Source organism: Maniola jurtina, chromosome 9 (genome assembly GCF_905333055.1).
Source record: "Maniola jurtina chromosome 9, ilManJurt1.1, whole genome shotgun sequence".
Taxonomy (NCBI): Eukaryota; Metazoa; Arthropoda; class Insecta; order Lepidoptera; family Nymphalidae; genus Maniola; species Maniola jurtina.
In genome coordinates, this window is record NC_060037.1 from 10,577,720 (window position 1) to 10,603,322 (window position 25,603).

Below are 25,603 nucleotides of genomic sequence, written 5' to 3' on the forward strand. Positions count from 1 at the left end.
GCCAATTGAGCTCTGTTTTCCTTCGTCCGAACATATTTAGAAATAAACCCTGCCCTGAGACAGACAGACAGACAGAGAGAATGCCATAATAGGATACCATCACTTCCACATGCCTAGACTACGGATACGGTCCGAGCGACTGCAGAAAATATTGGGAGACTATATAGATGACACAGGGTATACGCACATTTTAACACTTACGAGCGTGCTTCAAATGTGGCGGCCCCTTACCTTGAAAAGCACATGATGATCGCCTTCCATTGCATCGTGAAAAACCAAATTTATATAGGTACTTTGAATCGCCAATACACACATATTATTAGAAAGGCTAAGTTTGCCTTGCCCGACTGTATGATTGTCAAACAGTGGCACAACTTGCGGCTGGCATACTTCCAAGTTTGTTAACTGTTCGCGAAACCTAATGCTTTTTGTTTGCCCCGCGGTGATTAGCGGAACACGATAAATTCAGGTAACACGCAGGTATCTGCAGTCGGTGTAAATCTTCGCTCGTGAAAAAAGGGCAACGTAACTCAATGTGGACAATTTGTTTTACGATTTTGGCTTAGTTCGCAGACGGTAACGAATTGCTGGACTTTAAAAGTATCTACTAGGCGATAAATCGGTAGATACTTGATGCCTAATAAAAGGTAAAGTCTTTGCTATTTTGGTTGACGAGTCTTGCTTAACGTATCCGCGGTGTTGGTGTCAGGACCTCCAGCAACAACTAATACAATTGTTTATGGAATTTAACAAGATAAACTCAAAATTCATACCAATAAGTTAATCCAATTACCAGAGTTTAAATACGACTAATTCAAGATTCAAATTCGTACAGGCGTCCATAGACGTGGTTTATAGGGCATGCAGTGGAGACAAATCTTTTTCCAGGAGATGGTTTGCGCCCGTACTGCAACGTAGAAATGTAGAGAAATCAAGCGCTGGGCGTGTAAACTACGTTTCCGCATTGCACGTACGACGGACAGAACTCGGATGACACAAGTCGGAGCTAGTGCGTACTACTCGGTCAAGCCAAGTTTGCACCAGCGTCGATTACGTCACACTGACGCTGAAGTACGGTATACGAACCGTAATGACGCGACAAGACGACCGCGGGGAGGTGAGCGGGGAAGTGGGAGACGCGCCGCATTCCAGCGAGGTGCAAACTTAGCTTGACCGAGTTATTAGCTGCTATACAAATACTACTACGACTATTTTCACGGATTAGGATCGGATACAGTGCGCAATCGCCTTGATACTTCCTTTTATCACAGGACATTATGTATTTAGAAATGTCAATGAAAGACTAACAAATCGACATGACAAAACCATAAGGGGTAACATCATAGAGATAGTATATAAACAATAGAGGTAGTCATAGGTTGTTGCCGCTCTTGTACATCCATTTGTCAACTAGATATTGTTATCTCCGTCTATTTCAGGGAACCTCAGTTCGGGTAAAAGCGATAGCTCATATAAGTCTGGCAACAACGCACTGTATGTGTAACTGGTGACAGTAGTTGTCAGCATTTGGAGACAAAACATTGGGATTTGATGCAGCGTTTTTATAAAATTTTAAAAATCACAAAAGTCTGGTTTAAAATTAAGATAAAAACTAAAAACCAAATGTGTGACGCTGTGTTTTGTGCCTCCAGATATAAGAAAGAAGGCGTCCAAGTTCCTGAATTGCCTTTTCATAGGTAAGTCTTTAATAACTATTTCATCGATACCAACCGCGACTTTTATTCCGAAAATTGCTAAAAATCAAAGATTTACATGTTATAAGTGTAATTATCTCGTGTAATACTGACAAGAATCACGTTTTACAGCGCAATTTAATTTTAATTTATGAATTATTTTAGGCATCATTTGTAGTGATGTGTACACACTTTATCGATAAAATCAAATTTGTCTTTTATCTTATAAATAACATTGCTTACTTTTGTAGATTTCCAAAATGTCCTGAAATTAGAACTGCGTGGATTTGGACAATAAAACGAAAATCTGGAAGTGAAAGGTAATATACCTTTCACTTCCAGATTTTCGTTCTATGCTCCAAACATTTGGAAGAGTCTTGTTAGGTTTCTGGTTTAAAAATAAATAAATTGAAATCAGATGCAATACCAACTATATTTGAAAGATATCCTCAATAGTCAATACCATCAACCAGTAAGCACTAAGCTCTTTCAAATTGTATGTAGGTACACATCGATGGTAGGTACTTATCTACAAATAAATATGTAGTAATGTTACACTTTTCTTTATTTGACAATAGTTAAACAAAAAAGACACCAACAATTAATTAATTTATTAATTTTTTTATTTGTACAAGTATATTTGTATAAAGTGGACAGGGAAGCACTTATCTCTATAAGAGATCTCTACCAGTGACCCTTGGCAGTGCGAGAGGTTGTAAAGGGAGTAGAATAGGTACAGCAAAGAGAGACAGTAATTATTATGGAAAAAAAACTTAGTAGATATTATGTTATAATATAACTATACTTAATTTTAAGGTTTGAAGTACAAGTGAGTTTAAATAATTTCTAAAATTAAAAATTACCTAATTGTTTTACTGATATTTTTTAAATTTTATTATTATCATAAAGAATTATGCATTTTTGACTAGGTAACAGCAAGACATACATTAATTCATTTAATTTCAGGTTATAAAGGACGAACGAAACAAACTTCGAGAGCTGGCTAATAATGGAACAAAAACGAAGGTTTTGAGCATTTTCCTCAGTCAGTTTTCTACGTCCAGCTCTCTATAATTTTGTTGACCTAGAATTCTTGACTTTTACTTGGCTTTTTATTTTATAATAGAGCAAGATCCCGGAAGCGCCAGACTGTATTTATGTACTTATTTTCTGAGAAACGGCCAATTTATAAGTATCAGCTGCTGCCTGCTAAAGGTACATATGTATAACATTACTCACTTTTCTTAAAGTCTGAGTGTAGATATAATATAAGTAAGTATGTTTTACAGAAGATTGTGAATAATTAATATTCAATTCAATAAAAAGTTTGTCAGAAACTTTCCGCCACAAAAAGTAACATAATATAAAATATGCCTACGTTAAATATAGTAATAATACTAATAAATTGATTTGAATTATTTGAAAAGTGTTTCATTTTACTCTTGTTTTTACTGAATATATAATAACCGTCCGCGTGAATTTATAGGTTTTTAAAAATCCCATGGGAAATCTTTAATTTTCTGGGGTAAAAAGTTGCTTACGTCAATTTCCAGGACGTAAGCTACCTATGTATCAAATTTCATATAAATCGGTACAACGGATGGGCCTTAAGAATCCCATGGGAACTCTTTGATTTTTCGGGGATAAAAGTAGCCTCAACTCTGTACCTTTCATTAAAATCGGTTAAGCTGCTGGGCCGTGAAAAGCTAACAGACAGACTGAGATACACTTTCGTATTTATAATATTAGTATGGATAAGTATATATTGCACGTAGTCCGTCGTAGTAACATAGAAAATTAATTTTGATGTGGTATCGATATACCCAAATTCGCCGTCCCAGCCCTAGATGGTGCACACAGTGACAAAATGACTTACGCGCACAAAAATAATTGACACGCATTTTCAGTTTATTATCGGTCCATAGTTATAATACGTCCATGGGTAACATAGTAGCTATTTGGACAGGCAAAGCGCAAAAGTCATTTCCTTTTATATTCCTTGAGATTTGTAACTGCATACCCATTCCTACTCTCTCTACATCCCAAACATTACTCAACCGAGCCATTTCTTGGCGGATATTACAGCATCCTTCAATGCCGCCCACTGCGCTCGATATATCATGAGTCGGAATATCTACAGTTTCATTCGCTTTCCCACAGCGTAATGATACTTGAAGCAAACTAATAAATAAGTATAGTGCGCGACAGGTTGAGATGGCAACCGGGGTGGGGACGCCCCGCACACCCGCTCAGTCCCCGCGCTAGCCCACTGTAGGTGAACTCTCCCCCACTCGCCTCAAACCCCAATTACCACCTAAACCTGTCAAGTACTATACTGTTTACGTTTACACTGTCCACCAACATTATCCAAGCAAATCCCTGATACTAATCACACTAATATTATAAAGGAGAAAGTTTGTATGTGTGTGTGTGTGTGTATGTTTGTTACTCCTTCACGCAAAAACTACTAGACGGATTGGGCTGAAATTTAGAATGGAGATAGCCTATACCCTGGATTCGCACATAGGCTACTTTTTATCCCGGAAAATCAAAGAATTCCCACGGGAATTTTAAAAAACCTACATCCACGCGAACGAAGTCGCGGGCATCGGCTAGTATTATATAAGCCTGTATTGTCTGCTAGTTTTTCACGGCCAATCTGTTTAAACATGTTTGACCAAAATCAGAGAGTTCCCACGGGATTCTTCAAAATCTACGTAAAGAAAACTACGGGCATGGTATATTTGGTACAGAGACGGCTTGCATCTTGAAAAGGGGCAAAGGCTACCTACTTTCTATCCCGGAAAATCAAGAAGTTCCCATGGTATTTAAAAAACTTACAGCTAATGCCGTTGGCACCGTTCAGATACGGAACAGTGAAAAATATAGGTAACCATTAATTTATGTGCCTTCATCTTAGAAATTACGTATCTTTAATATTGTACCTACTCTCTCCAAATAAAAACAGAGCCAAACAGGGTCGTAAAAATACCATAAAAAATAATGTAAAAGTATAGGAACATTTTTTCTGGTTAACGACTACTACGAATAAAATAAAATCGCTATAGTGTACTCACAAAACAAGATACCGCCGCTCAATGGTTGCAATAAATTTGAGCACTCTATCGAAATTCAATATGCAAACAGCCGTACGTAAAATCACAAGGGTAAGATAAGGCTAGAGGAAAAAAAAAGGTATGATATTCAAATGTACTGGAATCGAACATTATGCCTATTGCAGACCACTGATAAAATTGACCAAAATCGGCGAAAAAGAACACAGGGTTTTTACTACATTTTAATGCAGATGTCCTACTCAAAATGGTCCCTCTTGGTCTTTCCAACTGAAGCTTATTTAATCGGAAATTCATATGAACATAAGAGTGAACAAGCATCAACGCAAACGATAGTTTCACTCTGTCTTTAATCATTGTTGAATCGGTCACCTTTTCTCCTAGCCTTAGCTAGCACCGTTTAGCCTTAGCTAAGGACAAATCTTTCCGCACGTCGAAAATCTATTGCATTTTGTCTGCGCAAAAACGGCGCTTTTTGTATTTTAATACTAGCCGATGCCCGCAACTTCGCCCGCGTGGATTTAGGTTTTTCGAAATCCCGTGGGAACTCTTTGATTTTCCGGGATAAAATGTAGCCTATGTGCTAATCCTGGATATTATCTATCTTTATTCCAAATTCCAGCCAAATCCGTCCAGTAGTTTTTGCGTGAAGGAGTAACAAACATACACACACACACACACACATACATACAAACTTTCGCCTTTATAATATTAGTGTGATGCGTGTATGTATAATGTATATATTATGTTGGAGAGGTATAATCATTCTGGAAGTGGAATCCGATCTGCAATTTGTTCTGGCCTAAAGACGTGCGCTGCCGAAAACATCGGTCTCAGACCAAAGTTCGTCCATTAATTCGACTAAAAATAGATGACTGGATATTTACTTGATATACATCGATGCTTGATACAGACCTCCTACAAAAAGTCGGCGTCAAATCGGTACTTTTCCGTCGTCGGTGGTCTGGGTTAGTTCTTAAGCCAAATGTCAGAAAGTATTCGGTCAGGCGCTGAGGAGGAAAATTGGAACTTCCCTTGATTGATTTTTATGTTTCTTTCTGAACGAAACATTTGTTGGCTTGAATAATTTTTATTCAGTATCAGAGACGATTATTTTGGAAATGTAAGCCCACTCTAAAAAAATCCATATTTAAAAAAATATTAAAACTGGATGGAAGCATGGATTCCCCGAACGGAAGGCCAAAATCTGAACCAATAGGGTAAAAATTTTAGTTTGCACCAAAAAAGAAAAAGATTGACTTTTATACGTCTCTAAATTACCCAAGTTATAAAGTGATTTAACATTTTATGCAAAAATTTGAAATTTCCTGACGCTAAAATGAAAAAGTTTGGAGGAATTTTGTTCTTTTTAATTAGCACTAGAATTTGCGCTGTGAATACTTGAAGTCGATGCAGGCTGGCATAGAGCAAAGAGCACTCACAGCCAATACTGAACTTAAAAAGGAAAGGATTGACTTTTATAAATTACCCAAATTATAAAGTGATTTAGCATTTAACCAAATATTTAAAATTTCCTGACGCTAAAATGAAAAAGTTTGGAGGAATTTCGTTCTTTTTAATTAGCACTAGAAGTTACGCTGTGAACACTTGAAGTCGATGCAAGCCAGCATAGAGCGGAGAGCACTCACAGCCAATACTGAACTTAAAAAGGAAAGGATTGACTTTTATAAATTACCCAAATTATAAAGTGATTTAGCATTTAACCAAATATTTAAAATTTCCTGACGCTAAAATGAAAAAGTTTGGAGGAATTTCTTTTTAATTAACACTAGAAGTTACGCTGTGAACACTTGAAGGCGATGCAGGCTGGCATAGAGCAAAGAGCACTCACAGCCAATACTGAACTTAAAAAGGAAAGGATCGACTTTTATAAGTTAGTTACCCAATTCTAAAACGATTTAACAGTTAACCAAATATTTAAAATTTCCTGACGCTAAAATGAAAAAGTTTGGAGGAATTTTGTTCTTTTTAATTAGCACTAGAAGTTACGCTGTGAACACTTGAAGGCGATGCAAGCCAGCATAGAGCGGAGAGCACTCGCAACAACTTACTCCGCAACATGTTGCAGCATTTTCACGTGCTGTAGCCAATTTATCAAAGCAATTTTCACTTATAAACTTTCAAAATTTGGGTGAACAGTTTCCGAACACTAAGTAGGAAAATAATGCTTAAGTGGCACTTTTGCACACTTCTACGTCTCTTACGAACAAGTGTAAATTAAAAATTTTCAACACCCCCGACAAATCATTTTCAAATAAATAATTATGTATATCTAGGCAACGTCCATCTTGACAGCTTGACATTTGTCAATTGACACTTGAATATTATGAACCTAAGGGTTATCTAACCTTCTTTTCTACAAGAAAACTAGAAAATAGCTGATAACTTTTAAACGGCTGAACCAATTTTTTTGGATTATAGCTAAGAACACTCTCGATCAAGCCACCTTTCAAACAAAGAAAGTAAATTAAAATCGGTTCATTCGTTTAGGCGCTACGATGCCACAGACAGATACACAGATACACAGATACACACGTCAAACTTATAACACCCTTCTTTTTGGGTCGGGGGTTAAAAAATAAAAAACAATATTTGGCATCAATTTTTTTTCTATACCTAATGGCTATTGAATAGCATGATAACTAACAATTATGATCAAACTTCACCATCGATGAACTTCACTTACAGGTAAGTTACACGAATTTACTTATACTCAAATTCTTTAACGTCCATTGAATAGGACAGAATCGTAAAACAAATTGTCCTCCACTCTGGGGTACAATATATTTCGAACCAGGAATTGCAATACCAATTATAGATATCATCTACAGTACATTGATACCTGAATTTACCATAACTGATTTTCTAACGTAATGGACGTGGATGAATGAAACAAATTGTACCACTCTGAGATACCATGTTCTTCAAGCAAATTTTTGGCACATCTGCGTGTTACCATAAACCGATTCTATGAGCTTTTTTTATTCCAATACAAGTTACCCCATGACTGCAATCTCACCTGGTGGCAAGTAATGTTGCAGTATAAGATAAAAGCGGGTTAACTTAAAAGGGGTGTGGCAGATTTATTAAACCTATAGGTACACCTGATCGGTTTTTACACGGCATCACTAGTTACCGCCCTGTCAGCAAAGTCGTACTGACAGGTTGGTAACTAGCCACAGTCCCTCCTCTCATCAGACCAGACTAGAGACAATTTATAAATTATAGAGGATGCCCACGACTTCGTCCGCGTGGATTTAGGTTTTTGAAGATCCCGTGGGAACTGTTTGGTTTTCCGGGATAAAAAGTTGTCTATATCAATAACATGGACGCAAGCTACCTCGGTACCAAATTTCATACAAATCGGTTGAGCGGATGGGTCTTTAGGAATCCCGCTGGGAACTCTTTGATTTTCCGGGATAAAAAGTAGCCTATGTCCTTCCCCGGGATGTATCCCAACTCTTCACCGAATTTCATTAAAATCGGTTCAGCGGTTGGGCCGTGAAAACGTAGCAGACAGACAGACAGACAGACAGACAGACACACTTTCGCATTTATAATAATATTAGTATGGATAAATTCCCAGATTGCTCCTGGCACCACTGCGCCATGGGCGTCCATCGAATAGGTCAGAATCGTACAGCAAATTGACCACTCTGGGGTACAATGTTTTTCGAGCGAGGAATTGCAATGCCAACAGATATCTGCGTGTTACCTGGATTTACCGTGTTCCGCTAATCACCACTGGGCAAACAAAAAGCATCAGGGTTTTGCCTGTGGGCTTAGCGAACGGCTAACAATGTTGGAATTGTGCCAACTATAAGTTGCCTGTAGGTTGCTTGGGCGAGTAGGTACATACGATTTGTGATTTTGTGTAAATGCGCGTTTATAAACAGCTAACTGACATATATGTTTTGTAATGACAAAGATAACTAAAATAATGATTTTTACTAAAATTTTCTCGTACCTTATTTTCTGCTCGATGGACCGATGACATGAAGATGGCGAGGAGTGGGTGGATGACCACCCACACCCCGCCACCATCTTCAGGTCTTCAACACGGAGCACCGTGTTTGGTGGCGCGCTCTTGAAAAGGCATATGTCCAGCGTTGGACGCAAACAGGCTGATGGATTGGAATTATTATCCTAAGAAATCTCCTACCATTATATTATATGAAAAGGGTGACGACTCCCATCACGATGCTAAGAGTTTTCCTTGAGTTGCTTAAAATTTCTTTGAGGGGCTGAAGCACTGAAGTTGGAAAAATATTAAAAAGCATGGTTTTATGGTTTAAATTTTGAATTTAGAAAATAATTTTTAGTTTAATATAAATAATAACTAAGACAGAAAACCTATTTTGTAAATGATTTCGAGACCACATAGACGTTTTAATTGCGAATGTAGACTAAGCCTAAAACTCCTAAACAATGAGATTTGAAGTCTTTCAAGTTGTGTTTTGTAGTTTGTTAGACGAATTTAGAGCGCCTTTCAACTTTCAAGACTTTAGGTATGGCCCGTACAATAGTCGATTTATTTACAAAAGGTATTTAATTTATTACTTATTATATTTATTACTCCTACGTGCAGGAGGTACCCCTGTACTCACAGAGCTTAAGGAGTTATTTAATGACGTCATCATGAATGGAACAACGCCGAAAGCATGGAGCAAGAGTGTAGTAATCCTCTTCTTTAAAAAAGGAGACAAGGAGCTGTTGAAGAACTACCGGCCGATTTCTCTCTTGAGCCATGTTTATAAGTTGTTTTCGAGGGTTCTTACAAATCGCCTCGCCCGAAGACTTGACGAGTTCCAACCTCCAGAACAGGCTGGGTTTCGAAAAGGCTATAGTACCGTAGACCACATACACACCTTAAGGCAGATTATACAGAAGACAGAGGAATATAATCTCCCACTCTGTCTTGCCTTTGTGGACTATGAGAAAGCCTTCGACTCTATCGAAACTTGGGCTGTTTTGGAATCATTGCAAAGATGCCAGGTCGATTGGCGGTATATCGAGGTGCTGCGATGTATTTACGATTCTGCGTCAATGACCGTCCAAATACAGTCTCAGCAGACAAAACCTATCAGATTGCGAAGGGGTGTTAGACAGGGGGACGTAATATCTCCAAAACTGTTTAACAGTGCACTGGAAGACCTCTTCAAAACGCTGGACTGGAAAGGACGAGGACTTAACATAAATGGCGAGTACATCTCACACCTACGGTTCGCTGACGACGTGGTTATCTTAGCAGAATCTCCGCAAGATCTCGAGGAGATGCTGTGTAGCCTAAGCCGCTCTTCCAGACGTGTCGGTCTCGGGATAAACATGGATAAAACAAAGATAATGCTCAATCAGCACGTTGTCCCGACACCGGTTCGCGTCGAAAATGTTGGCATCGAAATTGTTTCACAATACAACTACCTTGGCCAAATAATTCAACTAGGCAGAAGCAATTTCGATGAGGAAGCCAACAGAAGAATTCGGCTAGGCTGGGCAGCTTTTGGAAAACTAAGTCAAGTCTTCTCATCGTCAATTCCTCAATGCCTGAAAACAAAAGTCTTCAACCAGTGTGTCCTTCCCGTCCTCACCTATGGTGCTGAAACGTGGACACTGACAAATGGCCTTGTTCACAAATTCAAAGTTGCTCAGCGAGCTATGGAGAGGGCTATGTTAGGAGTTTCCCTGAGGGATAAGATCCGAAATGAGGAGATCCGCAGGAGAACCAAGGTCACTGACATAGCCCAAACTATTAGCAAGCTGAAGTGGCAGTGGGCAGGCCATGCCTGTCGTAGAGGCGATGGCCGTTGGAGCCGGAAAGTCCTTGAGTGGAGACCGCGTTTGAGCAAACGTAGTGTGGGACGCCCTCCAGCACGATGGACCGACGATATAAAGCGGCTGGCGGGAAGTGGCTGGATGAGGAAGGCTGAGGACCGGGTGTGGTGGCGCTCTATAGGGAAGGCCTATGTCCAGCAGTGGACGTCCACAGGCTGATGATGATGATGATGATGATGATTTAATTTATAGTAAAGTTTCGTCATTTAAGAGACTACTAACAATGTTACCAGACTAACATGGTGTTATTTTGGGAGCGGAAAGTGAGGTGAAAATTTAAACTATTAGTGGTACAAAGAATTGATCTAAGGATCCATGGTGTTGATTTCAAAGTAAATGAATGTTATAAATCAACTCAAGTTAACAGGGCTCTGTCCGTCACTCGTTTCCACTCGTTTTATACAATCGTAGTTCCAATTTCATTTGAATATTAAGCAAGCAAAGTCCATGAAATTTTGCACACATATTCTAGAAACTAATATCTGTGTCTGTGGTGTTTTAGATTTTTCTAAAAATATGTAGTTTTAAAATTACAGGGGCTCCAAGATTTGTATGAAAATTTTAAGACCGCGTAACTTTGAAACCGAATATTTTAACAGAAATCTGGAAAACCACAGACATAGATATTAGTTTCTAGAATATGTCTGCAAAATTTCATGGACTTAGGTTGCTTAATATTCAAATGAAATTGGAACTACGATTGTATGAAACGAGTGGAAACGAGTGACGGAGAGAGCCCTCTTAAAGTCCAATCATTTATTCGAATTGGGTACTAACACAGATGAGAGAATACTATTTACTCATCTGTGGGTACTATTGTATTCTTTTTGACTGTCAACTGTTGAATTTGTAAAATGTAATGGTGATAATTAAGTTCGTAAACTTAAAACTAACACTACGAGGGTTCCAAATGCGCCCCTGGTCTGAGAAAAAAACCACAAAAAGCTCAACCGTGTAAACTTTATTTCTTCTTTATTTACTCCATTATAATAAGTATTTTCAGCAAAGGGCCAACAAGACGACAAAGCACCGTAGTCTAAATGTCAAACGGCACATACCTACACTAGCTTTTTAAAAGCACTAATCATAATAATAAACTTATGAAACAGAGCTTTTATACGACGAGTATCCATGAAATACCTTTTCAGTGCAACCCATAAATAATCCGATGCATAACAGAATAACCAACGCGAGCAAGGTGTGAACTGACGGGTAATAACTTAGCTCCTATTACGTGTTTCCTGCACCAGTTACTTAGAATGAGACCTCCATTGATTAAGACTGGATTACGGCCAAATCTACGGTTGTAAGCACTATTTGATTTCCATATTTATAACTTTGCCAAGTAGCATTTTATTACAATGTGATACTTGCGACTTCACTTTGATTGAGGATTTTAAAATACCTTGTGAACTCTTTGAAATTCCGAGTTAAAAAATAGTATACGTACATCTTTGTCTGCTGGGAGGCTTTGGCTGTGGCTAGTTACTACCCTACAGGCAAAGCTTACCGCCAAGCGATAGTGTTGTGGTAGGTACGATGCTGTGTAGAAATCCAAGGAATATAGGTTTAATGAAAACTGCCATACCCCTTCCAGGTTAGCCCACTTCCATCTTAGATAGCATCATCACTTACCATCAGGTGAGATTGCAGTCAAAGGCTAACTTATATCTGAATTAAAAAATCTTTGGAATGCAAGCTATCTGTGTTTCAGTTTGAAAAGAATCGATTTTTTATAATCGATTAAATGAATGAGCTTTGAAAAGATGTGACAGACAAACCGATAGATATACAGACTTACTTTCACGTTGGTTATAATATAAGTAGGGTTTGAGCTGAAATTGTTCAGGAGGAACACATAGTTGGTAATGAGGTTTTTGTTCCCGTTTGAAATATTCACCAGAAATATGTAGTTTCAAAGCCAATGCATAAGCAACTAGACCAGGCGCTAACCGGAAGATAATAAGCACGATCCTATTTATGTTTCCTAACGGAGTTAGGGCTTAGACATACAGAAAGCGTGACGGCTGATTGGCAGACTGTCGCTGTTTAAAAAATCATTTATTTTGATCATTTAGATCATATTATTTTGTAAGCAAATGTGTATACAATTAGTAGAACAAGATATCATGTCACACTGTACCCAAACACAATCAGTTTGACATAATTGATTTCTCGTGGATTCTGTATGGAATGCAAAAGTTAGCAACAAGTGTAAATTAAAAATTTATATACATCGATGTTTATAACACCCCCGACGATCCAAAGTATTTGAGTTTTCCAAAAAATCATTTTCAAATAAATAATTATGTGTTTAGGCAACGTCCATCTTGACAGCTTGACATTTGTCTATTGACATAATATTCTGAACCTAACGGTTATCTAACCTTCTTTTCTACAAGAAAACTAGAAAAGAGCTGATAACTCTTAAACGGCTGAACCAATTTTTTTAGATTATAGCTAAGAACACTCTCGATCAAGCCACCTTTCAAACAAAAAAAAACTAAATTAAAATCGGTTCATTCGTTTAGGCGCTACGATGCCACAGACAGATACACAGATACACAGATACACAGATACACAGGTACACAGATACACAGATACACAGACACACAGATACACAGATACACACGTCAAACTTATAACACCCCTCTTTTTGGGTCGGGGGTTAAAAAGTTCAAAGATATTTAACAAAACTGTGTAAAAGCTTTCATAAAGTGCTTTATATTGGGTAGGTATTTACAAATCTAGGGACCAAGTTCTACTATGTTGTCGTGCTGCCGTCGTAAGTTGTGTTTGTCCAAGTCTTTACCGTGCAATGGGACCCCCTCATTGATTAGCTGTTGGAAGGCAGCCAAATTCCAATTTGTTGCGGATACTATTTGAACTCGGACTTGTTAAGACATTCGATGGAATAGCAAATGATTGCAAACACTTACATCAAATTGAAAGTGCGATGATGGTCCAAGATGTAGCTTTAACTATGTACCTATTTTAAAGTTTCTGATAAAAATATCTCCAGAGAGAAAAATAGGACCACTTCGTTGGCTGTCTAAAAAATCCGAAAATCATGAATTTGTGGTTGCATCGAGTCGGTCTCGCACACCAAGGGTTCCGTACCATTGCACATAAAATAACAATTCTTAATTTTTTTGTCACTAATTCACGAATTTCGGATTTTTCCCTTCACTTGTGCTATAAATATGACCTACCTACCTACTAAATTTCATGATTATAGGTCAACGGTAAGTAAGTACCCTGTAGGTTTCTTGACAGACAGACGGACAGACAGTCAACAGATTCATCCTATATCTTTTTCCTTATAAGGGACGGAATCCTAAATAATTTAAAAAGTGTTTCTTCAAGGATAACACGGAACCCTTTGTGGGCAAGTTCAACTCGCACTTGATCGGTTTTTCTATCTAACTTTAGTTTTCTTAACATTTTTATTATTTCATTATTATAATAATTGGCAATACTATAAAATAAACTTTAACCTAAATTAAAACTAAAAATAAAATATAATATTCTAAAATAAAATAAATAATAATACATTTTTATTGAACATCCGCTGAATAAACTGGTACAAATGAGGCACTCTAATTTGCCCCAATCCTTTACGAAAGTGAAGCGGCAGCAGTGAATGAGCCGACACAGATTCCGAACCGAAAAGTTTTTTAATATTATAGTCGACCGCGACATAATCCCACGCTCATTTCAACTCGCTCATTTCATAAATTTCACCGCACTTTAGAGCAACGGCGTTCTATTTAGGTATAATAACTTCACGAACTAAGAATATTAAATATTCATGTCACTTTAAATTAATAATGTTAGCAATATTAATAATTGGCGTATCAAATATCACGGGTATATTGACCTCTTCTTTGAGCGAGGGTAAATATTATTCGAATCTTATTCTATAGTATTATTGTGTGGTTTTAGTGATTCAGTATTTTTCAAACCCGCATTGTATAGCGCGCAAAACTTGGGTCAACGCCCTACGACGCGGCACTGACTTCGAGTGATCTATTTACGGAACATTCGTTGACCTCTAGCGTCAGTCAGATGTTTTATTTGCAATATATCGTGAACTTTTAAGTTATTTTTTTCGTAGTTTTTTTATATTATCTTATCAGTAATCATCTTGTACTATTGCCAATCTTCGTTCGTGCCAGCGTTCTGGTATCACCCTGTATTACTGTAATACAGACAGACAGAAGAGCCAACAGACAAAAGATTGAATCAGTTAATTTCGAAAACAAACCAAACTAATTAAGAAGGCTTACAACTTATTACTTAGTCTTAAAACAAAAGCGAATGTTACCAACTTCAAAATTCTAGATTCATAAAATCTCAAAGTGCTCCAAACTAATTTTCCTGAGCCTATATGTAGGTAGATATGTATAGGCGGTGAAAACGAACGATTGCGAACCGGAAAGTTTTTTAATATCATAATATTCTATCAAGAGTAATTAATCTCGCAATTAATTTAACTGATTAATCAAGCACATATAATTTTGACTCTTAAGTCGTGCGTAATTTTAGTCACAAAAATATTATACTTAGACCGTTATCCATACTCCATACTTAATTATTTAATTTTATTATAAATGCGAAAGTGTGTCTGCCTGTCTATCTGTCCGTCTGTCCGTCTGTCTGTCTGTCTGTCTGCCTGTCTGCTACCCTTTCACGGCCCAACAGTTCAACCAATTCTGACGAAATTTGGTACAGGGTTAGCTTATATCCCTGGGACGGACATAGGCTATTTTTTATCCCGGAAAATCAAATAGTTCCCACGGGATCTTTAAAAACCTAAATCCACGCGGACGAAGTCGCGAGCATCCTCTAGTTTATCATAAAATAAGCATACCGTAATACATGAAATCTACCTCCTATAGGTCTATGCCCCCATATTGAAGTTTTCAAAGTTGTTTTGCATCAAATCGTAGCAGAAATTGTTAGGTATGTGATTTATTTTTTAAACTTTGATGCACACACATAGTACAAACATTACAATAATTAATAACATACTTAATACAATGTAACTAATTTATTATTACTTACAATTTTCTACTCTGCAGGTGTTGAAATTAAGTCAATGGTTGACCAACCATCAAAGTTACTATGTCATGCAAATGTCATGTTATTTTTAACCCCCGACCCAAAAAGAGGGGTGTTATAAGCTTGACGTGTGTACCTGTGTATCTGTGTATCTGTCTGTAGCATTGTAGCTCCTAAACTAATGAACCGATTTTAATTTAGTTTTGTTTGAAAGGTGACTTGATCGATAGTGTTCTTAGCTATAAACCAAGAAAATCGGTTCAGCCGTTTGAAAGTTATCAGCTCTTTTCTAGTTACTGGAACCTTCACTTTTCGGGGGTGTTATAAATTTTTAATTTACACTTGTTAATAAAATGTTACAATAAAATGGATTACCCACATACACGCGATTATTACACACTTAAAACCATATTAAAGGTAAGCGTGCTATAGGTACCTACCCGTAATTATCTAACCCATTAAATAGGTACCACCACAAGGGGTCAGCAAACGCACACATTTCAGCTGACAGTGAAAAATAAGAGGCGGCGGGAGACAAATGAATACCCGTATTATGGGTCCAGCTATTTTCAGCTCTACTCTATTCTATACTAGCTAAATCTTAAGCGCAAAAACGCGCGAAGGAATAAAATATACAAAAATTGATCAAGTGCAGATAGAATTATATTTAAATTTATTTTTATTTTATTTTATTTATTTATTTATTTATTTATTTATTGGAAAACCAACAACTTTTATACATACAAATATTTACATCAAAAAAAAAATACCGTACTACCGTACCGTACGTACCGTATTTTTATACTTTTAAATAAAATATATCAATGATCTTTATGAAAAATGACAATATAAAATAAATAGAGTATCATCAAGTAATCATTATCAAGGTTACAGCACAGAAATTCGTCACATGTGGGTTGTACGTCACTTATATAATTCGGAGCGGTGGGTTCCGTATCATTTATTAGGCCAGGTGAGACGTGGGTATCGGCGCGCCTCGGACGTTGATTGATGTGGGCTCGTTGACAACGGCCCACGGAAAAATGTATTCTAGATATTCTAGATATAGATATAATATCTAACAGTTCTTGTAATAAATAATAATAGATTAGGCAACGTATGCCACCTTTATGAAATTAGATTTTCCGGGATAAAATGGGCCGTGATTAAACTTTCACATTTTATGGATAGTGATTCACGTACAAAATCTGAGCGAAAAGTTTTCCTTGATTTTATTTAAGTGACGTAACTAAGCGATACAAAAATTTCACGTAAAAGTCATTGCATACTTACCTAACATGTTTTTTCTCAACCTGCACGGACGGGAGGATTTCTTGAACTACTAGTGGATAACTAGAAAACGGACGGGACGGGACGTTCTAGTTATCCAATAGTAGTTCAATATATCATCCCATCCCATCCTGCAGCACGAGAAAAACAGGTTACGTATGCTATGACCTTAAAAGCACGCGATGGTAATCCATCACAATACACATTCTATCAACACAGCTCGCATTGCTCTTCGATACCATTTCTTAGCGGATATTACAGCATCCCTCAATGCCGAGTTGCACGTGATAAATTACTCATACTCATGTCTGGAATAGCTTCAATTCCTTACTGAATATTTACTGTAAAAAGAGATTCATTCACTATATTTATAAGGAGGGATTTGTTAGTGCAAGAATAATTCAAAATACTGACACAGACTGGTCATAACTGTAATAGTTCCTTGTTTTTAACCCCCGAGCCAAGAAGAAGGGTGTTATAAGTTTGACGTGTTTATCTGTCTGTGGCATCGTAGCTCCTAAACTAATGAACCGATTTTAATTTAGTTTTTTTTTTGTTTGGATCGAGTGTTCTTAGCTATAATCCAAGAAAATCGGTTCAGCCGTTTGAAAGTTATCAGCTCTTTTCTAGTTACTGTAACCTTCACTAGTCGGGGGTGTTATAAATTTTTACACTTGTGTTATAGAATTTTAAATACTTACTACATATAAAAAATGTTTCGCGAAGTTGATATAAAATGCAATTACACATTTCGTTTAACAAAGAACATTACTACGGAGATAAGCAGTTTCGTCCACAATAACTCCTTCTTAATTGCATCATATATTATTAAAGTAAATAAACATTATTTCGTATTCTTGCTGGACTAACAACATTGCTGTTGTAGTTTTATGTGCTGGTAACAAAGACGTGCAATTTATGTTACGTTATGAAGTTCTTTGCTGACACCTTGAAGTAAAGAAAAAGGAACTGATATTAAATAAGGGTCAAGATTAAACTAAGTGTCTAGACTCTAGAGAGTTTTAACCATGAGGTCCAACACGTACCATGCACGTACCTAAAACTGGTACCTACTGTAACTGTACCTGTTAAAACCTAAAAAATGCCATAAAGTCGTGAATGACATGACAACAAAGAAGATGGGCAAGCTAAGAAAAGAAAACCGGCCAAGTGCGAGTCAGACTCGCGCACTGAGGGTTCCGTACTCGGGTATTTTTACAATATTTTGCACGATAAATCAAAAACCATTATACATAAAAATAAATAAAAATCTATTTTAGAATGTACATTGTACAGGTAAAGCTCTTTCATATGATAACTATATATCTTACTTTGAAAATTGAAACACGTTTAAATTCTTTTTTAATGATGTAACCACAAATTCGAGGTTTTCAGATTTATTCATGTATTTGTGCTATAAGACCTACCTACTTGCCAAATTTCATGATTCTAGGTCAACAGACCCTATAGGTTTCTTGACAGACACGACGGACAGACAGACAGACAACGAAGTGATCCTATAAGGGTTCCGTTTTTCCTTTTGAGGTACGGAACCCTAAAAACGACAAAATTTGCCGTCACTATTCCATGTAAGAATTGTGAACTATAGATATTTTCTTAAATAACTGATTGGTCTACGCTGCGCAAACCAATAATTTGTCTAAAAAGATATTTTCTTACATATAAAAATTAATGTTTGTTTACGTATCTCTGTCTGTTCATTATGGTCCTTTGAGTTCGTTTATTGTCCATCCAATTGAGTTCAATCTTTTACCGGTGTTATTAGGACTTACGGAAATATTTCTGATTTAGTAACCGCAATATTCTTACTTACAATAAATGAAAATGTCAGGAATCAGCTCATCATCAGCTAGTTTTTTATGAATTAAAGCTGAAGCTTTAAAGGAATCAAAACTGGCTCTCTTGTTGAAAAAATAAGTCTTAAAAGTTAAATAATACCTTGGATTCTATTTGATAATTCAGGGTAAAGTTTGGAACAGTGTACCCTGTTCCAACTTTGTAAATTGGTAGAGCGGATATGCGGTTACAACTACACTTAGAGAACTTATCCAGTTATGATCCTTTACTAGAGTTAGTAATATAATATTACTAGCTGATGCCCGCGACTTCGTTCGCGTGGATGTAGTTTTTTAAAAATCCCGTGGGAACTCTTTCATTTTCCGGGATAAAAAGTAGCCTATGTGCTAATCCAGAGTATAATATATCTCCATTCTAAATTTCAGCCCAATCCGTCCAGTAGTTTTTGCATGAAGGAGTAACAAACATTCACACACACACACACACACACACACATACAAACTTTCGCATTTATAATATTAGTGTGATTCGTGAAACCGTGGATTTAAGATAACCCGCAAGAAAAACAACTATCTTTTAAAAGTTTCTTTATGGATAACTGAATCTCTTAAATGCAATCACTGTTAAATGCCTCTGTGCTCATCCAATTCGATTGCAATGATCGATGGAAATTCAATATATCCAACTAATATTATAAACGGGAAAGTTTGTATGCATGTATGGATGTTTGTTACTCTTTGACGCAAAAGATAATGGACGGATTTAGCTGAAAATAGGAATGGAAATAGACTATACCCTGGATTAACATATAGGCTGCTTATTATCCCGGAAAATAAAAGAGTTCCCACGGCATTTTTAAAAACCTATATTAGGTCTATTTTACTTTGACATTATTTTGTTTCGACTCTCGAATTCTATCCCAATTGGTGAGAGATAAAATCTTACTGACGGTCTATACGTTCTATAACTTCATGAGCAAAGGAAATTCAGCTAGGTATATTTTTTGCGTAGACCGCACGGGGATGCCGTGGTTTGGTGTAGCCAAGGCGTAGCATGAACTGCCTCACACTTGTACCTATGTAGTTAGCTTACCGCAATTTCGAGTTTATAATCTACTTGTGAACAATTTAGTTTAGAAACTCTATTCACTTGTAATTGAGTTCGTTTTAGAACGTTAAAATTTCCCATTTGTACACTTCAAAGTTTCAAAAGCTTTGCAGGTAAATTGAACTTTACAGTATGGGCTTAGCGGTTATTTTTGCAAATCAAGCAGTGATGTCCAGTTGGTACGGTGTCATTTGCGGCGACTCTTGATCGTCGGATGGTTAAGATGTTAGATAGTTTCCAGCCGCTATTGGTTTCAACTTAGAAAGATTTTGTACGTCTAGACAAATTGCTCAGTGGCAACATCGAATCTTCGGTATCATTTAGGATGCAGTCAGTATTTTACATAATGCTCCTTAATGGTGACATATCATTTTCAGAAACGTCTCTAGAGTGTGTGGGCACGATAACAGAGCTAAGTTTCCAATTTTGAAATTAAACTAGTTGTTCATAGACCTCGTATCCTATGAGTTTAGATACCTAACAGATAACGGATAGACTTACTTCAAAGTTCAAATCCTCGCCGTTAGTACCGTATGTATACGCAAGTGGTTGTAAAATTATGGCAAAATCAGGCAGACGTGCTCTTTACCTTTCTTGCCTCGCGCGCAGAGAAAAAGTGTATTTTATTTTAAATCTTAAGGTAATAATGAAGTATCAAACACTAGGGAAGGGTCTGAATCTTGTAATAAAAGAAATAGAAATTAAATTTTAAATTTTGAATGTTGAATTTTTGAATAAAAATTAATATTAAAGTTCAAAACATAAAACATGAATTTTGAATAAAAGTAAGCAAGTATACAGAAAATGTTTTTGCATTTCAAAATTATATTAAGTAGGTTCGTGTGCCTACTTACAATAGAAAACAAGTTCATACGAAAATGTTGTAGGTATCATTAAGATAATTAAACCAGTTTAAATTTTGGAAATAATATTCAAGATACGGTTGCAGCCAAAATTTACTCCATGCCGTAAGTACAATAAATTAGAACTCCGTTTACAATTTCCCGTCCCGACTTATCTAAGCTCCAAAAATGATACAATATCATAAAATAGATAGCTTATTTTATCTGAATTTTTTTTTAGAGGGGAACACTTATTTAATTAATACACAATCCCAGAAAAATAATTTGTTTAATAAGAAAAAAAATAACTAAAAACATGTATTTCCATCACAATATGCCGGTATAAAACTTTAGATTAGATTCAGCGATAAATAGTCATGTCAAGCATATTTTTTTGTCAGTATGAAGGAGATTGGCTTGGACTTGTTCTTAAATAATAGATTGTTGAACGAGGGATTAAAACGAACCATTCCACACAGCGACAGGCTATATTTACGAGAAAATCAAACAGTGATACACGTCCGCAACCTTTGGGTGAGCTCTAGCCATTCATTGATAAATCCCCCACTGTGCAGGTACAAGGTCAAACACCTTTTGACGTCACAGCAACTGTACCTTACAAGAGTAAAGTAAGCACCAGGAAAGCATAGGAGTATAATATTATGAAGCCTCATAATATTATCAGCAGCAGAGCATGCTCAGATGCTCAAGGTCATAAAAACAGTTTTAGTTCACTTATAACGGGCAAAAAGAGGAACTTTACAAACACGACAGACAGTGACAAACATGACAAGTGTAACGATGACAAACATGGAGGAACATGACAAGTGAAAAAATATTTATAACAGTATCTGTCCGACAAATTGTAACCGAATGCCTAGTTAGTTCAGGTAGACGGTCCAAGCCAACAGCCAATTAATTATACCTAACAGCTGCAAAGGAGGTTCCTTGAAATTTAATGCTGTTTCAGCACACGGCGCTTAACAGATACGTGCGAATGCCGCTTGCATTTTCAGAAAAGCATTTTAGATTAAAGTACCATAAAAATGTATGGTTGGAGGCCGTAGCCTCCCGCTTTTACCACGACACTAGCCACGGCCGTAGTTACCACGCTACCGGCAAAGCTGTGTCGCCAAGCAATTTTGCGTTCCGGTACGATGCCGCGTAGAAACTGACCAGGTGTATGGGTTTTAATGAAATGCCATACCCTGTTAGCACTCTACCATCTTAGACTGCATATTCATTTACGACCAGGTGAGATCACAGGCAAGGGCTTAGGTATAACCAGTGTAAATTAAAAATTTATAACACCCCCGACAAGTGAAGGTTACAGTAACTAGAAAAGAGCTGATAACTTTCAAACGGCTGAACCGATTTTCGTGGATTATAGCTAAAAACACTCTCGATCAAACCACCTTTCAAACAAAAAAAGTAAATTAAAATCGGTTCATTAGATAAGGAGCTACGATGCCACAGACAGATACACAGATACACAAGTCAAACTTATAACACCCCTCTTTTTGGGTCGGGGGTTAAAAAAATACAATTATTATCATCATCATGATCATCACCTCAATCCATCGGGAGTCGCGCAATTCGTTTCCGGGTCCACCATTTCGCTAGTCGGAGTTTTGTGTCCTAAGCAATTAAATATCTATATCTCCAACTATGAAGAAAATATTGTGAGGAAACCTGCATGCCTTGAGAGTTCACCATAAATGTTCTTTAAAGTGTGTGAAGACTGCCGAACCGCACTTAGCAAGCTTCGTGGATTATGGCTAAACCCCACTCATTCCTTAAGCCTCAATAGCTCAACGGTTATAGGAGCGGACTGAAAACCGAAAGGTCGGAGGTTCAAACCCCACCCGTTGCACTATTGTCGTACCCACTCCAAGCACAAGCTTAACGCTTAGTTGGAGGAGAAAGGGGAATGTTAGTTACTTTATTAAAAAAAAAACTGAAGATCTCAGTTATAGTAAGCCATTGCCACTATTACGAACGGGAGGAAAAAACGGAATGAAATATGTTGAAACTGTAATAATACCGTTTTGATCGAAATCATCCATTTTGGACTCAATATCAGTGCATAGTTTTAGGCCGTTTTGCCTGGGAATGAGATCTGATTGGTATTTTAGGAACAAAAACGTAAATAAAAAAAAGTATTTTGATCAGGATTCTAGTTAGGTACACCGTTCGCCACTAACTCAACTTTGATTACATTATTTGATTATATTATTATATTATAAATATAATATATAATAGTTTCTCGCTGTCTAATGTAGGATTGCGTATCCCGACTTAACCTAGTTTCTCTACTCGCTCTATAAGAGGGGTTTCAAGTATTTCTGCGTACAACAGTGAACAATTAGGTTTTATCATCGACTTAAAGTTTTCTACAATTTAACGAGGCTCCTTTCATATAGTTAAGAGGATATTAGTTTAATAATTTCGCACTCAGTAGAAAATTGTTTACGTAAGCTGTAAAAGGGAATCCCACCAAAAACATTTCATGTAAAAAGTTAGCCAAGACTCACAAGTTCATAATGTTTTCACTGTTAAAAAGTTATGAGATCTCTAGTAGAGCCAAGCCCCTAGCTGAGCTTAGATTTGTGCTGGCCATGGGACTAGAGATCTCATAACTTTTTAACAGTTAAAACATTATGAACTTGTGAGTCTTGGCTAACTTTTTACATGAAATGTTTTTGGTGGGATTTCATTTCTTTTTGGCAGGTGCCCTAAATTTTTTTTGGATCTATTTCTTGTAGGTACATCATTTTCATGGCCCACTCTCTATCGTTACCTCTTTTTTTAAAAGCTTTTATTCAACTTGCAATGTACTCGTATGTACGTATATTTGTTCGGGTGGAATCTTGCAACTCAATTTTGAAGCAGATATACCAAATTTCAGTCTTTTAGGACTTCAGGAAATACAGAGATACTTGGTACGTTTGATAAATCTGCCACGGACATCTTATCCTGTAAACTTTAGTATTCGAGCAACAGATTTTACAGATATGCATCTCATATACGAGGGGATGAAGGGGGACCCGATTTCTTAATTTATCTGTTGTTCATAATTCTTGAAATACCTACTTAATGCCAAATTTCAGTCTTCTAGGACTTCGGGAAGTACCCTAGAATTACAGACTAGAAGTTTTGACTGTCAATAAATCTGAAACTATAAAAGCTAGACAATTGATACTCAATGCGTTTAATAAATCTGCCAAGGACATCTTATCCTGAAAATATCAGCATTCTAGCGATAGAATTTACAGATTTGCTTTTCTCATAAGAGGCGTAGAAGGGGGGCATTGCCAATTTCTTAATTTTCCTGTAGTTTGTATGCAATTTCTAGTCTACATACCAAATTTCAGCCTTCTAGGACTTCTGGAAGTACCCTAGAATTACAGACTAGAAGTTTTGACTGTCAATAAATCTGAAACTATAAAAGCTAGACAATTGATACTCAATGCGTTTAATAAATCTGCCAAGGACATCTTATTTTGAAAATATCAGCATTCTAGCAACAGAATTTACAGATTTGCTTTTCCCATAAGAGTCGTAGGGGGGGGGGGGGGGATTTCCAATTTCTTAATTTTCCTGTAGTTTGTATGCAATTTCTAGTCTACATACCAAATTTCAGCCTTCTAGGACTTCGGGAAGTACCCTAGAATTACAGACTAGAAGTTTTGACTGTCAATAAATCTGAAACTATAAAAGCTAGACAATTGATACTCAATGCGTTTAATAAATCTGCCAAGGACATCTTATCCTGAAAATATCAGCATTCCAGCGATAGAATTTACAGATTTGCTTTTCTCATAAGAGGCGTAGAAGGGGGGCATTGCCAATTTCTTAATTTTTCTGTAGTTTGTATGCAATTTCTAGTCTACATACCAAATTTCAGCCTTCTAGTACTTCGGGAAGTACCCTAGAATTACAGACTAGAAGTTTTGACTGTCAATAAATCTGAAACTATAAAAGCTAGACAATTGATACTCAATGCGTTTAATAAATTTGCCAAGGACATCTTATCCTGAAAATATCAGCATTCTACCGACAGAATTTACAGATTTGCTTTTCCCATAAGAGTCGTAGAGGGGGGGCATTGCCAATTTCTTAATTTTCCTGTAGTTTGTATGCAATTTCTAGTCTACATACCAAATTTCAGCCTTCTAGGACTTCTGGAAGTACCCTAGAATTACAGACTATGAATAGTGATGATCATCAGTGAGGGACGAAAACGGCGTATTTTAGGTATCAATAAATCTGTAACCATAAAAGCTAGATATTTGATACTTAGTATATTTGGTACATTTGCTGAGGACACCTTATACTGAAAATTTCAGCTTTCTAGCGCCATCCAGACCGAAGTTATGACGGGTCAAAAATACGGCGAAACACTTCGAGAAAAAGGTACTACGTAGCGCCCCGGCCGCCGTTTGGCTCGTCTTGGCGGGGGCACTGCCGTGCCCCCTGATTTAGATGTTATAAGCTGATTCTATATAATATAGTTTATAACGTCTTGGTAAAGCGGCGAACGCATGCCCTATTGAATCTTCTTCGTGTTTCTTTAATTCTTCGGCTCACCATGTCACAGAGTAAGGATATGAAACCCACAAAGGTCCGAATAAATCCGTCTAAACAGAGTCATCATCCGGTAAGTGCGGGGCAAACGGGTGTCCCAAACTGGCTGTTACTGGTTTGGGTTGTCGCGGTCGTCATCTAGCACGATATCAAAGGCGTCGGACAATAGTTATAGTATCTCTCTTTAAACTGTGGCCATATGGTGTATAGTGCCCGGCAAAGTTGGCGAATCCGGGAAGCGATAGTCGACGTATCAACCAATCGCGTGCACTCG

The 25,603-nt window shown here is 37.1% G+C and overlaps 2 long non-coding RNA genes across 2 annotated transcripts; one reads left to right on the forward strand and one right to left on the reverse strand.

The window, feature by feature from the left end:
- The first annotated feature begins 1,653 nt into the window (after window positions 1–1,653).
- Window positions 1,654–3,114, forward strand: LOC123868123. The gene is made up of 3 exons (XR_006796593.1): window positions 1,654–1,697; window positions 1,946–2,014; window positions 2,661–3,114. It is a non-coding gene; the product is annotated as an uncharacterized LOC123868123 (long non-coding RNA).
- Window positions 3,115–10,764: 7,650 nt separating this feature from the next.
- LOC123868124 lies at window positions 10,765–17,130 on the reverse strand. Its single transcript, XR_006796594.1, has 3 exons — window positions 17,005–17,130; window positions 16,082–16,084; window positions 10,765–10,776 (listed from the first exon to the last, which is right to left on the reverse strand). It is a non-coding gene; the product is annotated as an uncharacterized LOC123868124 (long non-coding RNA).
- Window positions 17,131–25,603: the final 8,473 nt, after the last annotated feature.